Here is a 13991-nt window from a genome sequence, read left to right as displayed (position 1 = left end):
TCTGATGAGGCGCATTTCAACTTGAATGGAGGAGTGAATAAACAAAATTGTCGGTTTTATGCTACTGAAAACCCTCAATTCATCGAAACGCAACCTCTTTACGACCAAAAAGTTACTGTGTGGTGTGGCATTTATGCCGATAAAGTCATCGGCCCGTACTTCTTTGAAAACGAAAATTGAGCAACGGTAACCGTGAATGGGGAGCGTTATCGGACAATGATAACCGATTTTTTATTGCCATTTGTTCGTGAAAATGAATTGGACAATTACTGGTTCCAACAGGACGGCGCTACATGCCATACAGCGGCTGCCACGACCAAATTATTGCGCGAAATGTTCCCCGGAAGATTAATATCGAAAAACGGCGATTATGACTGGCCACCGAGATCACCTGATTTGACGCCTCCTGACTTTTTTTTATGGGGATATTCAAAATTCAAGGTATACACTGGTAAACCAAGGACCCTGGCTGCGCTGAAAGACAATATCCGACAAGAAATTGCTGCCATATCGGCCGAAACATTGGGCAAAGTGATGGAAAATTCCGAAAAAATGGCACATTTTGCGGTCAAGGCCAGATGCGGTCATTTACGAGATATCATAATCAAAAAGTAGTTAGAACAAATCTCCTTGGACCAAAATAAATTAATTTAAAAAAAAAATTTAAATTCCACTTCTTTACTTTGCTATTGCAAAAACAAATCCTTCCACTTTAAATGGCCCACCCTGTATTGTTGGTTGAGATGAAAATCGGAGTCTTCTGGCTGAAGATTCCCTGATAGCTCATCAGTTTACTGGTAAACTTGTCCGCAATACCAAAATTACATTTTTTGGGATCCGAAAGTTCTGGATTTGCTTTGGGAGGCTTCATAACGTTCTGATTCAGTTTCCGGTCTACCATCCGCTTCGACTCCTTGATTAAACCCTTCGGGAAACAGTCAAGAGTTCCTTGAAACGTTTTAGCATTACCCAAAAGGTTATTTTGGGCATTTTCAACTTCTTTACGATTCTTGTACCTGCCCAAGTAGGGTTTTCACAATTTTAGTACAAAATTAATTCTCTTCTCCGCGGAGCAATTTAAGGAAACACCAACTTATTTCAAACAGGATTTCAAGATCTTCTTAAGTATATGTTTTCAAGAGAAAGACTTTGTAAAAAAAGCTATCAAAGGTTTCATAACCGACCATTTGGATGAATGTTCTGGGCATAGAAAAAACATACCGATTCAAATTGACAGAGCTTTACACCAAGCTTATAGGCTTTACAATAGTCGTCCACTGACAGGCCCTACTTTAAATCGACTGCTCTTTAACAGGGTGTGCGTTAACTAAGCTGCAGCCCATCTATGTATCAATAATGTGCGTCGTATTCGATTTGAAGTTTTGCTTTTGTTGTTTTGCAGCCCAGCTAGCTAGTGGTGTTCAATAATTGGGTTGAATTTCCATCACAGTAAACGAACGAGTAATGTAATGCTTATTTTCATTAGTTCGAGTTGTTATTTAAATGATAATGTGATTTGTGCGACAATGAATAAGTTGACTCGAAAAATTACCTTTTCATGAAATTTTGGTGGTTCTGAAAAGAACTTTTAGTTTTGTCATTGGCACTCCCAATATCATAATTCCCAAAAAAATAATCAAAAAAATATACTATGCAGCACCTATCGCAGAACGGTAACAGAAGATCCGAACCGAATCGGTCGGCTGATGGCGGCAGAGGCAATAGCAATCGAAGTGGAACAAAAATTTCACCTTCTATTTACAACCGAAGCCAAGGAAATGGCGATGTACAACATAACCTTTTTTTCAAACTTGTGCTTGAACTTGTATTTCACTTCAGGCGGTGTGGATGACTTGTCGCTGGAGTAGTAATTATCATTTCCTGGAATATGCGTTTTGGACAGCGGAAAATAGCTTTCGTCGTCCAGAACGAAAGACGTCCCGCGGTATTTTTTGGTCATCCACCGACACTGTGATTTAACCGTCTCAATCTGCTCCTCCGTGTACTCCGGCGACCTCGTCTTCTTCCTGCAGACGATTCCTTCCATCTTGAGGGTCCGATGGATCAATACGTGGGAGCAGCCATATTTCCGACCGGCGTCACGCAGGCTGGTTGCGTCCTTGTTGTCAAACAGCTTCTTTAACGATGTCTTCCTCTGCTTCGTCATCATCGTCACCGGACGACCACTTCCGACCTTCCGCTCTACGTTCAGGGAACCCAGGATACGCTATACCGTACTGACAGGTACATTTTCTTCCTTAAAATGTGCCACCGTGAACTTTTATCCTTGCTGGAAATGCGTTTCGTAGAACCGTACAATGCGTTCGCGGAGCACGTGCTGTTTCGACGCCATCTTTGCTTTGACTAAATTCAAACTAGCAAAACCAAACACGCCTACTGTTTTAAGGGAGCCCAATGAGCAATTTTCTTGGAGAAAGAAAATTTTAAGCTCTTTATTTGAGTTACTGAAAGGTATTGAAAAAAATCTAATTTTTTATTTAACACCCGTAATGTCGAAATTTGCGTTCTCATTGCCAATACACGTAATGCATATCTTGTTCTATAAACACACCGTGATTCAATATTTGTACCAGGCACCAGTACCACAATTATCAATAAAGGGTGTGTCACATCACATCAAACGGAAAAAACGCTGTAGAAATTCGCCCAGTAGACCGATCCTTTTGAAAATTTTAGACAGTAAAATGAAAACTATTAAACAACTTTTGACATTTTCTTTTTATTCATACTTCGAGCCCAAGCCCGTATGCTCGCACCTTCCTCTTTACCCCGTCCATAAGGTTCTGTACAACGTCAGGTTGTAGTTTTTTTTAACAGAAATTCATTTTCTCTTGAAGTCCGCCTCCGATTTGACAACTTTTGGGTTCTTCCGGAGGGCCTGCTTCATAATCGCCCAATATTTCTCTATTGGGCGAGGCTCCGGCGCGTTGGGCGGGTTCATTTCCTTTGGCACGAAGGTGACCCCGTTGGCTTCGTACCACTCCAACACGTCCTTTGAATAGTGGCACGAAGCAAGATCCAGCCAGAAGATGGTCGGGCCCTCGTGCTGCTTCAATAGTGGTAGTAAGCGCTTCTGTAGGCACTCCTTAAGGTAAACCTGCCCGTTTACCGTGCCGGTCATCACGAAGGGGGCGCTCCGCTTTCCGCAAGAGCAGATTGCTTGCCACACCATGTACTTTTTGGCAAACTTGGATAGTTTCTGCTTGCGAATCACCTCCGGAACGCTGAATTTGTCCTCTGCGGAGAAGAACAACAGGCCCGGCAGCTGACGAAAGTCCGCTTTGACGTAGGTTTCGTCATCCATTACCAGGCAATGCGGCTTCGTCAGCATTTCGGTGTACAGCTTCCGGGCTCGCGTCTTCCCCACCATGTTTTGCCTTTCGTCGCGGTTAGGAGCCTTCTGAACCTTGTATGTACGCAGGCCCTCCCGCTGCTTGGTCCGCTGGACGAATGAACTTGACAAATTCAGCTTATTGGCGACATCTCGGACCGAACTTCTCGGATCACGTCTAAACTGCTTAACTACGCGCTTGTGATCTTTTTCACTGACGGAGCATCCATTTTTGCCGTTCTTCACCTTCCGGTCGATGGTTAGGTTCTCGAAGTATCGTTTTAGTACTCTGCTGACCGTGGATTGGACAATTCCCAGCATCATACCGATGTCCCGATGTGACAACTCCGGATTCTCGAAATGAGTGCACAGGATTAATTCACGACGCTCTTTTTCGTTCGACGACATTTTTCCAAATTTACGAAAAATTGACAGTGAAGCATGGCCAACGTGATCTATACACTCTGTTCTGATTATAAGCGAAAGCTGAAGAGATAATTCCTAAAAATTAAATTTCTACAGCGTTTTTTCCGTGATGCAATTTGATGTGACACACCCTTTACTGTGACTCTCTGCTGTGTCTTCGCGGAAATCTCAGTAGCGAGAGACCCTTCGAACTGTGTCTCGGGGGCGGCTTACTACTGGCTAAATGGAGGAGCTTCGCGATCAAATAAATCGAAAATACTCTTACCTTCTTTCTAAATACTTTTTGTTTATTTGCTGACGATTTTGACTGGTTGTTCCTCGGTGGCGACAGAGAGGCGGATGGGTTCGACTGGTAAGTTTGTTGTCCAACAGCGCTGGAGTCGACACGCGGACAGTTGCCTGTTTCTCGGCGTCTCCCGTCCTTGACGGCAATCGATAGGCCAGGGCGAGATCGAAGTCGCACTGCCGAGAGGGGCCCCTCTTGGTGCTCATGGTCAACCTGGCCAGAGGGTTAATGCTGGTCTTTTGCGCTCAGGCGTAGTGGAGGACCACAAGGACGAATGGTGTGCCGGTCAACCGGGAGTTCGTCGATGGAACAGCGTCCTAACTTTTCGACCAAACACTTGGACAAACGTCCGACACACACTGTGCATGAATCCAAAAAGCCTCGTTTTCAAAAGCGGATTCCTTCTCGAGTCTTCTGTTGATCGGTTCCTTTGTACAGTGCCCATTTTCTGTCCACTATTACCAACTCACTCTCTCGTGATCCTAGGTATGTCCTGCCTTGCCGACTCACCCAATTTAACAAACATACTTACCTACTAATTTAACTTACTTCACTACTTAAAAAAATTATTTAAAATTCAAAATTATTAATTAATAACATCTCACTAAAAAAATAACTTAACTGTAACAAACGGTTATAATACAGGGTGGGCCATTTAAAGTGGAAGGATTTGTTTTTGCAATAGCAAAGTAAAAAAGTGGAATTTTAAATTTTTTTTTTTGAAATTCATTTATTTTGGTCCAAGGAGATTTGTTCTAACTACTTTTTGATTATGATATCTCGTAAATGACCGCCTCTGGCCTTGACCGCAAAATGTGCCCTTTTTTCGGCATTTTCCATCACTTTGCCCAATGTTTCGGCCGATATGGCAGCAATTTCTTGTCGGATATTGTCTTTCAGCGCAGCCAGGGTCCTTGGTTTACCAGTGTATACCTTGGATTTTAAATATCCCCATAAAAAAAGTCAGGAGGCGTCAAATCAGGTGATCTCGGTGGCCAGTCATAATCGCCGTTTTTCGATATTAATCTTCCGGGGAACATTTCGCGCAATAATTTGGTCGTGGCAGCCGCTGTATGGCATGTAGCGCCGTCCTGTTGGAACCAGTAATTGTCCAATTCATTTTCACGAACAAATGGCAATAAAAAATCGGTTATCATTGTCCGATAACGCTCCCCATTCACGGTTACCGTTGCTCCATTTTCGTTTTCAAAGAAGTTCGGGCCGATGACTTTATCGGCATAAATGCCACACCACACAGTAACTTTTTTGACGTTGTGTTTCGTTGTCGTGTCGTTGTTTTTTGAGGTTGCGTTTCGATGAATTGAGGGTTTTCAGTAGCATAAAACCGACAATTTTGTTTATTCACTCCTCCATTCAAGTTGAAATGCGCCTCATCAGACATTATGATTTTTTGCCAAAAGCCACGTTCATATTTGGCCATTTCGATGGTCCATTTCGCAAAATCAAGTCGACGTGGTAAGTCAGATGGGTTAAGTTGTTGAGCCATTTGAATTTTATACGGAAACATTTTCAAATCAACACGAATTATGCGTCGGAGAGTGGTTCGAGCGATGCCTAACTCTTGCGAACGATGGCGACCTGATGTCGATGGAGTCTCTGCAACACTGGCTCGAACGGCATCAATATTCTCGTCGAAACGTCTTGGTCGTTGTCTGGACAGATGACTGGCATTACTAACACTACCAGACGATATAAATTTGGCATATAATCGACGTATAGTGTTGTCTCCAGGCGATGTTTTAACTTTATTTTTATTTTTCCACGCACGTTTAGTTAACACAATTGAGAAGTTATTTTGAATGTACAGCTGAACAATTTCAGCGCGTTGTTTAGGTGTGTATTGTTCCATGGTTAAAATTGTACTGAAATGACGCTTCCAACGCGGTATGACATTTGTTAATCTGACATCTCTGTCAAAAGTTATGGGGTTGCCAGATGCTTCCACTTTAAATGGCCCACCCTGTACATAAAATGAAAAATGCATACGAGTGATTTAATCATACACAAGCCCTCTTCACCTAACGTTATGAAAAGCAATGGAAAGCACCTCAAAGTACCTAAAATTTCGATTTGAAAAACTATGAGATCTACAAAACTTTGGTCAAAGAATCAAATGTAGGAAATTGTTGAGATTTTCATTAACAAATATAAAAAAATGTAAAAAAAATGTTATCATTCTATCTTCTATTGCTTCTGATTTTTGGAATTTTTGCACTCCTGAAAAATTCGTATCGTATTTGTGTGTAAATTCGAGAAAATGACACGCCTTTAACATGTTTCTAATATTTCTAAGCGTTTGATATATTATATAAAAATCTATGTTTGCATACAACGTTTTGACGTCAATGATACGAAATGGAGAATGAAGAAGAGCTATTCGAAATCGGTGATGAAAAATAGTTTTTTTTTTGTGCAGCGACTCTGTTACTCGGACCGAACATGATTCTGGGATGACGATAATTTCTCTTGAAAAGATAAACCGGAATATTGTTCTTTAACTCTATACAATGTAGCTTGTTCAAAAAACTTTTCAACATTGCGTTCGCTGAAAGAGAAAAAAAAACACCGCGGATGATCCCAAACGACATCGTGTCTAAACTGCCAATTCCTCTTTGCTGCAATCTGTTTGTGTTTGTGTGGTCACATTCATACATTCGGCTACATAAATTTGCAAAAGCTGCCCATTTCTTCGTTGCCAACCTACGCGAGGGATGGTTAAAATTAGCCCGCGCGCCATCGGTTTGGGTCAGAAAAGAGAACGATAGAAAACAACAAAAAGACAAACAGTCAATAAAATTGAAGCATTCCATTTACATTTTCCTCGATGACGTTTGTAATCTCTTGAAATCTTCGAAGTGAACCCGAAGTCAAAAGTCAATGAAACTGAAGAAGGGCCGGACGTCCTGATGAAACGATTCAGTTTCATCTGCGGTAGATCTGTGTAATGCAGAGCTCACAGTACGAAGCGCCATCGCCACACGAAATTAGCTTATCGCGTCGCCACCCGTGGTTAGCAGCTGTTGTAATAAACGAAAAACATAATGAGCAGAGTCGAATTTTTTCGTTCGCCGAAAACACAATAAAGCACGGAAATAGGAACGATAGAATTTGGGAAGAGACTTTGAAAGTCATCGTCTTTCTTCGAATACACAACGTGCAGCAACGCATTGCATCATTTTTGTGTACTGATGGTCATTTCCGGATTTTACGAGCAACCAAAGACAGTTGGTGAGAACAGGCGACTATAGCAACTTCCGAGTAATCTTGAATGATCAATCGGTCTAATCCTTTCGATTGCATTTTCGTTTAGAATCGTGATCAAAATCTTCCGCGGAAAAACATGATTTAACGCAATTGAGACCAAACATACAAACTAGAATCGCCGGCTTTCGAATATGACATATTTTAATTTTTTTTTAAGAAACAATCTCTTCATGTTTGTGCCATTTTCCATGATGAGATTCATGATACCAAACATTCGTAAACAAACGGTGCAATTTATTTTATCAACAGGTAGCGATATGGTTTTTGCAATAAACGCAATTAATTTTCATTGCCTATCCACATACATTATTCAGTTAGAGACAGTATTCGCTATGTGCTGCAAATCTGGCAAGAGAAAATATTCGTCAAATCTTTGTGAGTGCGTGAGTGTAACTCACTCGCAATGAATGTGGCGAAAACATTGTAATTGAGCGCCTGAAATGAGCGAGTTTGAATTTTCGAAGACGCTGTTTCTTTCTTCATCTATTTGTAATGAATTCATGCTCCCAATGGTGTGGATGCACCATCCTGATGAAGTGGGATGGCAAATAACCCACTCCATATTGCAAGACTTGGTCAGATGACATTTGCAAAGAAGATTGCTACATTACAAGTTTTTTATCGAAAGTTTTTATGTTCGCATCTAACAGATTCTTCTTGCATTTTTTCGACTGATTTTCTGCGGAGTGCATTGTTTGTGAGCTTGAAAATCGATTTGAGCGTAGGATCTTGGAGACGCTTTGAAGAAATTTATATATAAAGCATCAACCTGCATTCGCTTTCCAAACAATCGCAATCATTTTTTTACTGCAGACGACGTCATATATCTTCTAAATATTCAATTCCTTAAGGTAGCCGTACACTGTTTGTCCGGAGGTCAAATATTTGACATTTTTTGACAGATGAAGTTTAATTTGTACAAAGTACAAATACTATTTTGTTTGCCATTCTTTAATGATGATTGGCAAATAATGTCAAACATCATACATGGAAAAAGTTCGACTGAAATATTTAAGGTAACCTAACCATGTACCAACAGGATTGACGAACAGAACGAAAAAAATATTTGAGGCATCCAATAATAGAATATTTGCTCGTCGTGTTTTGTGTCGAATATATTTTATCAGTACACGTTGATCAAATAGTTTCTGTCGAAAAGAGTCAAATATTTGGCTTCGGTCAAACAGTGTATGAGCACCCTTACATACGTTCTAGGGTCCCATCATTTATTTTAGAATGCACGACAATACTGCAGTTTACAGACAGAAGAAATTAGCATGTATTTCGTATTTCGTTTTCCAACATTTCACTTTATTTGTTCACATTACACCGAATCAGAGAATGCAAATCTTCGTCTATATTTTCTATTATACAAATCATTGGAATAACTTTGTAAATAAAGCACTCCGAGTGAGTTGCCGATGGGATCAAAAACAGAATTGCTGTCTTTCGAGTTTTATCAAACAAACAACATCATGTTAATAGGACGATACTTTTCGGTACTTACAACAGGCCGCATCCTATTAGAAAGTTATCTTCAATCATTTCCGCATTAACTTTATTATATTCGATTTTTGCAATGGAAAACAACTAACATTGAACTCAGTAAAGGGTAGGTGAACACAATCCATTGATGTGGTCGGTCCAGAGATCGAAATGCTCGCCGATTTGAGACGAAAAATATCCGTTTTCACCCATAGGGAAAAATAGCTGAGAATATAGGAGGCGAGAGAATGTTATACGCTCACTTCGATTCTCGCGAGAAATTCAATGCCGATTTTTATTTTTCATCGAGTTATGATTGCCGAAAAATGGTTTCGTTTTCAGTGACTCCTTGATGCCGATAATGGGTTTTCACTTCTTCAGTACAGCTGAAAACATTGCATGAAAATATGTGGCAATATTGAGTTTCATCGTGAAGTGAACATGAGATGGATTAATATTTGTACAATTCAGACGCTGTCCAAATGCAGATCGTTTGATCGCTGTCCTAACAGACTAACGTTGGTGAAGTTAGCTATGATTTTTCGCTCCAAATTTTCAGTACCAAATGAGAGACGAAAAAGCATTCTGGTTCAACTTCCGAGATAGAGATTTTCCACATCTCTTTCTCTCTGAAGAAGAATTTTCGGTGAAAAGGAAGAGACGAAAATATCAAAATACACGGTTCATCGAAAACTAGATTGATTGACTGAATATTTATCGTGCACCCGAGCGAGGATTTCGATCTCTGCTATGAACGAAATGATTGTGTCACATCTACCCGAAAGAAAGTTAAAATTACCTGCTTAATTTTCGAAATATTCCATAATCCATGCTCATTTTTGAATGATCTCAGAGCCTTAAAGATCACAACGGAAAGGAAAGATGACAACATGTCAATTGTGCCTACACTAATTTCTAAAAATGACACCGCGAAGTATTCAGAATCATTTTCAAATTTCCTCATTACAATTTCTCATTTCACTTCGTATTTTTGTTGCTTTTTCATGTTGTTTTGATTTAATCCTATTTATCAACAGGAGATTCACGCAATCTGATTTGTCAGAATCTTTCCTTCTCATTCGGGCAAACATTCCATTCGGGTATTTGTTACATTCGGGTGAATGTCATTCGGGTATGTGTTATATTCGGGTAAATGTGTTTCGGGTAAACGTATTTCGGGTGAATGGTATTCGGGTAAATGGGACACAACCGAACGATATAACTGTCGAATTTATCCGCTACAATTTGGTCTGACTGTTCTTCGGACCCTCCGGAAGGACGTTTTCACTATTTTCATCATTCGTTCGCAGATTTTCTTCTGTTTATATTCACAAAATGACTTTTTAAGTAGTGTACATACGAGGGCAATCCGATGAGTATTTGAGTAGATTTAAGTTCGTAGTGCAATTCGACCAATGTGGCCGTGGCGACGGCGGAATTTCCATTTTCTTCATTTTTCTAAAATACGTGGACAGGCCCGCTTCCACACACGGTCAAAACAAAACTACGAGTCCGATTCGGCTGAAATTTTGACAGTAGCCGTTTACGAGAATGTACTACACAATAAGTATTCTCTTTTGCGATACTGACACCATCGGGCGATGAGGCTAAGTACTTATCGGACCGCCCTCGTATGTGTTCCACATGGCCTAGTGGTTCGCGTGGCGCTTACCAAGATAGGGGCTTCGAGTTCGGTTCCCGTTCGGGTCAGAAATTCTATTGTCAAAAATGGTTTTTCTGGTTTGCACTGGTTCAAGCCTAGGGTGTGGTGGGATGAGCATTCTTGGGGATTGCATCGTGATTTTTAATGTTTCTAATACTACAACTGCTGAGAAACTACGTCAATCTGGCAGCCGGTACCAGCCAATCAAAATTCCGGAATAATTACTGCTTCTAAATCACAAAATTTGGGAAATTTTTAGAAATTTGATATATATTATGATACAATTTTATTTTCTAATTAACAGTTGTTGTAACAACAGATTCAAGACAAGACTTTTCCAATATCGATCAAGGTTTTTTAATTGAATCGTGAAATTCGACCAGCATACATTCCAGATGTCTATCAGAAGAAAAATTGTTTTTTTCCTCAGGGAGCAATAGTAAATAGAATCAATGTACGTAGACCAAGACAAATTTTGATACTGTCATCATATTCGGATCAGATTGACCGCCAACAAGCTGAAATTTCTGCTGGTGAAACTATCTGCACAAAAAGTTAAATGCACGTTAAAATATTTATCGATAAAATAGGAATACTCTTACGCCAAAAATGGCTACTGTAAACTGACCAGACGTCCCGCATTTCAACAAAATGTCCCGCGAAACGTCCCGCATTTGGCAAAAGAAACGAAAATGTCCCGCGATATCAATATATTTCAATATCACAATTTGATCATGTTGATTTTCTTAAACGGATGACCTCAAAAAAAAAAAAACTTTTATTTGGCAGAGTGTTCAAGAGCGCTTCTAATGCATCGAAAGATTAATACGTTGAGATGGTTTCATCACACCGACAGTGGGCTTTTTGTTTAGAGAGTGTCGACTGGAAGCGACAGCAACAAAATTAGAAAATGATTTTTATAAAAGTCCCCTATTCATCCGCAGAGACCAACGTGAGTCAGACGAAAAGTTCATCTTTGGTCCCCTAACTAGCGGTCAGGGCTTAACCTTTTAAATAAGCCGAAAGAACTAGTGTATACTCGACAGGAAGAGGTCTTACGGAAGTTGGCCGGAACCTCAACCATGGCCGATAAAAAGATGTAAGCCGACGTGTTCTTTTACCTTTTCGTGGCTTTGGTGGTCGACTGTCTCTCCATTTTAGCCATTCGCCCAAAAGTTTTCTATCGGTCGCAGCTGGGGAATGTTGGGAAGGCCACGTCTTCGCGACAATGTTTATCTCCAGATGATCCATCCTCCAGTGATCTTTTGGCATAATGGGCTGATCCCAGGTTCGGCATCAAGACCACATCACCGTCGCCACTTCCGGCAAGCACATCATATGACTCGAAAGAAGAGCGGTTTGACCATTCCCTTCACGTCTGTCAGAGAAGAACCTTCTTCGAGAACTTGATGTGGATGATATATTCGACGTCATCGTTACCTGGAGGACGTAAAGTACCCGGTCCCCTGCCATTCGTTGAATTCTAGCATCAAGTACGTCTCATCTTTCATTATGAACAAGGAAAGAAGTTATTCACCAGCACCTCATGCTACTCCTTCTGGGTGATTGCATGCTGCTCAGATACGGCCGGTCTCGTTTGGCGCTTCCGCATTAAAATGTCCATTTTGGACAGATTCTCCTTCACCATTTGGCCGGTTGCTTCGATCTACCGGCTTAAGGAGCGGCAGGGAGATGATGTTGTAAATACCAGATCGGCTATATGTGGTGGACACAAAGTGCCTCAGGATGTCCAACTTTTTCGCTGTAGGGTGGAGCTTGCAGTATGAAAAAATCATTAAGTTGCTTGACAGTGCTGCTGCTGCGAATCAACAGCCTTGAATCATTTATGTTGTAGGCTTAATAAAGGTAAGATTCAAGGAAAATTTGTTTAAAATTATGTTTCATCACCGTCCGAAATTAGTCCATTTTTTGAATGCATACGTTAAGACTAAAATCGATGAAAAATGAATTGGAATTTTCGAGCATTCCATTCGGTAATTTGAAGAAAATTGTAGAACTTGAATCTTGCTTGCCAGGCGTAAATGCTCTGATTGAGCGTGTGGTTTTCAGGCGTAAACAAAATCTAAACCACCAAAAAATCACAACTGGGTGCCGATACTTAGAAATAAATAATACCGATCAGATTAGATTCGCTAAACTATGGTTTATGTTCACATAACGTATATACATAACGTTTTGTTTTTTGTGTCCCGCGTTAGACCCCTGACCATCTGGTCACTTTAGGCTACTGTATAATATACAACATTAGATGAAAATATACACGAATAAATTCGGCTCTGTTACAACTGAATTGCTAAATGAGCCTAATAAAATAAACAGATGGTATAAAAAAGGCAGCTGTAACCCCAAACCAATGACGCTATTATAGGAAGCTAAGCAAAAGTTGGAAACGAAATTTAATTTCTGATTAAACTGATAGTAATACAATGTACGCATTTTATATTTCGCAAAACTCTTCTATTTTCAAAGGTGTGCCTTCCATTAGGGACTTTAGTTTCAGATACCTTCATGACTGCGATATTTCACTTACTACGAAAATGTTTTCAGTTCATCTCATCATTGACTTTAAGTTTCCTTTAATTGAAGCCCAATATCTTTCAATCGGACGCTCTTGTAGCCATTCCATGCCAAACCGAAATAGTGGTTCTCAGATTTTCGTCAAAAATGGTGATTTTGTTCCTCATAGCAAAAACCCGTATTTTTTTGTTTTTTTTATTAGGGTGCCCATTTCCATTTTAGGGTGGTCCGAAAAATATTTCTTTTCCACTTTTTCCCTAAAATGACTTTTTCCAAAAATTCATAACTTTTGAACTACTGAACCGATTGAGATGATCGACATATAAAATTGAAGCTAATGAGCCTTTTATTAAAAAATATAATAGTTTGCAAAAAAATGGATTTTATTTTCGTAATTATTGATTGTATTCGTTTTTTATCGTTTTCATGGCTTTGGACTAGAAGGCGCAATATTTTTTATATTTTCTCTTGAAAGCTGAGGATTTTTTAAATAACAGATCTCAATAATAGAGATGCTATTTTTTCGTTTTTGAGATATGATTTTTCAAAGTTAATCGATGGTTCGAAAAAACAATTTTTCCCTTATTTTCACTACAAAAAATCATAACTTTTGAACTACGGGACCGATTCAGATGATCGACATATCATAATGAAGCATATGATTCCATTTTTGCGTTACTTTTGCGAAAATTTTGGTTTTTCGTTTTTGTAATTATTGATTGAGTTAGTTTTTCATAGTTTTCTAGGTTGAAATAGAGAGCGCGATATATTTTGTGGAAAGCTGAGTTTTTTACATAATAAATCCGAAAATCAGAGAGGTATTATTTTTCGTTTCTGAGTTATTATTTAGCAAATTTAACATGTTTTAAGTCTTCGTTCAATATTCCTATGTGACTAGACTAGACATATGCGACTCTATGGAATTTTTACGGAACCGTTGTATATTATGGTATAAT

At 39.7% G+C, this 13991-nt stretch overlaps 1 protein-coding gene across 7 annotated transcripts in view; it reads left to right on the top strand.

The window, feature by feature from the left end:
- The window catches only part of LOC129771467 (obscurin), a 214180-nt gene that overhangs the window by 114272 nt on the left and 85917 nt on the right, over window positions 1-13991 (top strand). The window lies entirely within an intron of this gene.

This window comes from Toxorhynchites rutilus, chromosome 2, assembly GCF_029784135.1.
Source record: "Toxorhynchites rutilus septentrionalis strain SRP chromosome 2, ASM2978413v1, whole genome shotgun sequence".
Classification (NCBI taxonomy): Eukaryota; Metazoa; Arthropoda; class Insecta; order Diptera; family Culicidae; genus Toxorhynchites; species Toxorhynchites rutilus.
The sequence above is the reverse complement of the archived record's forward strand: the minus strand, read 5'-3'. Positions and strand labels throughout refer to the sequence as shown.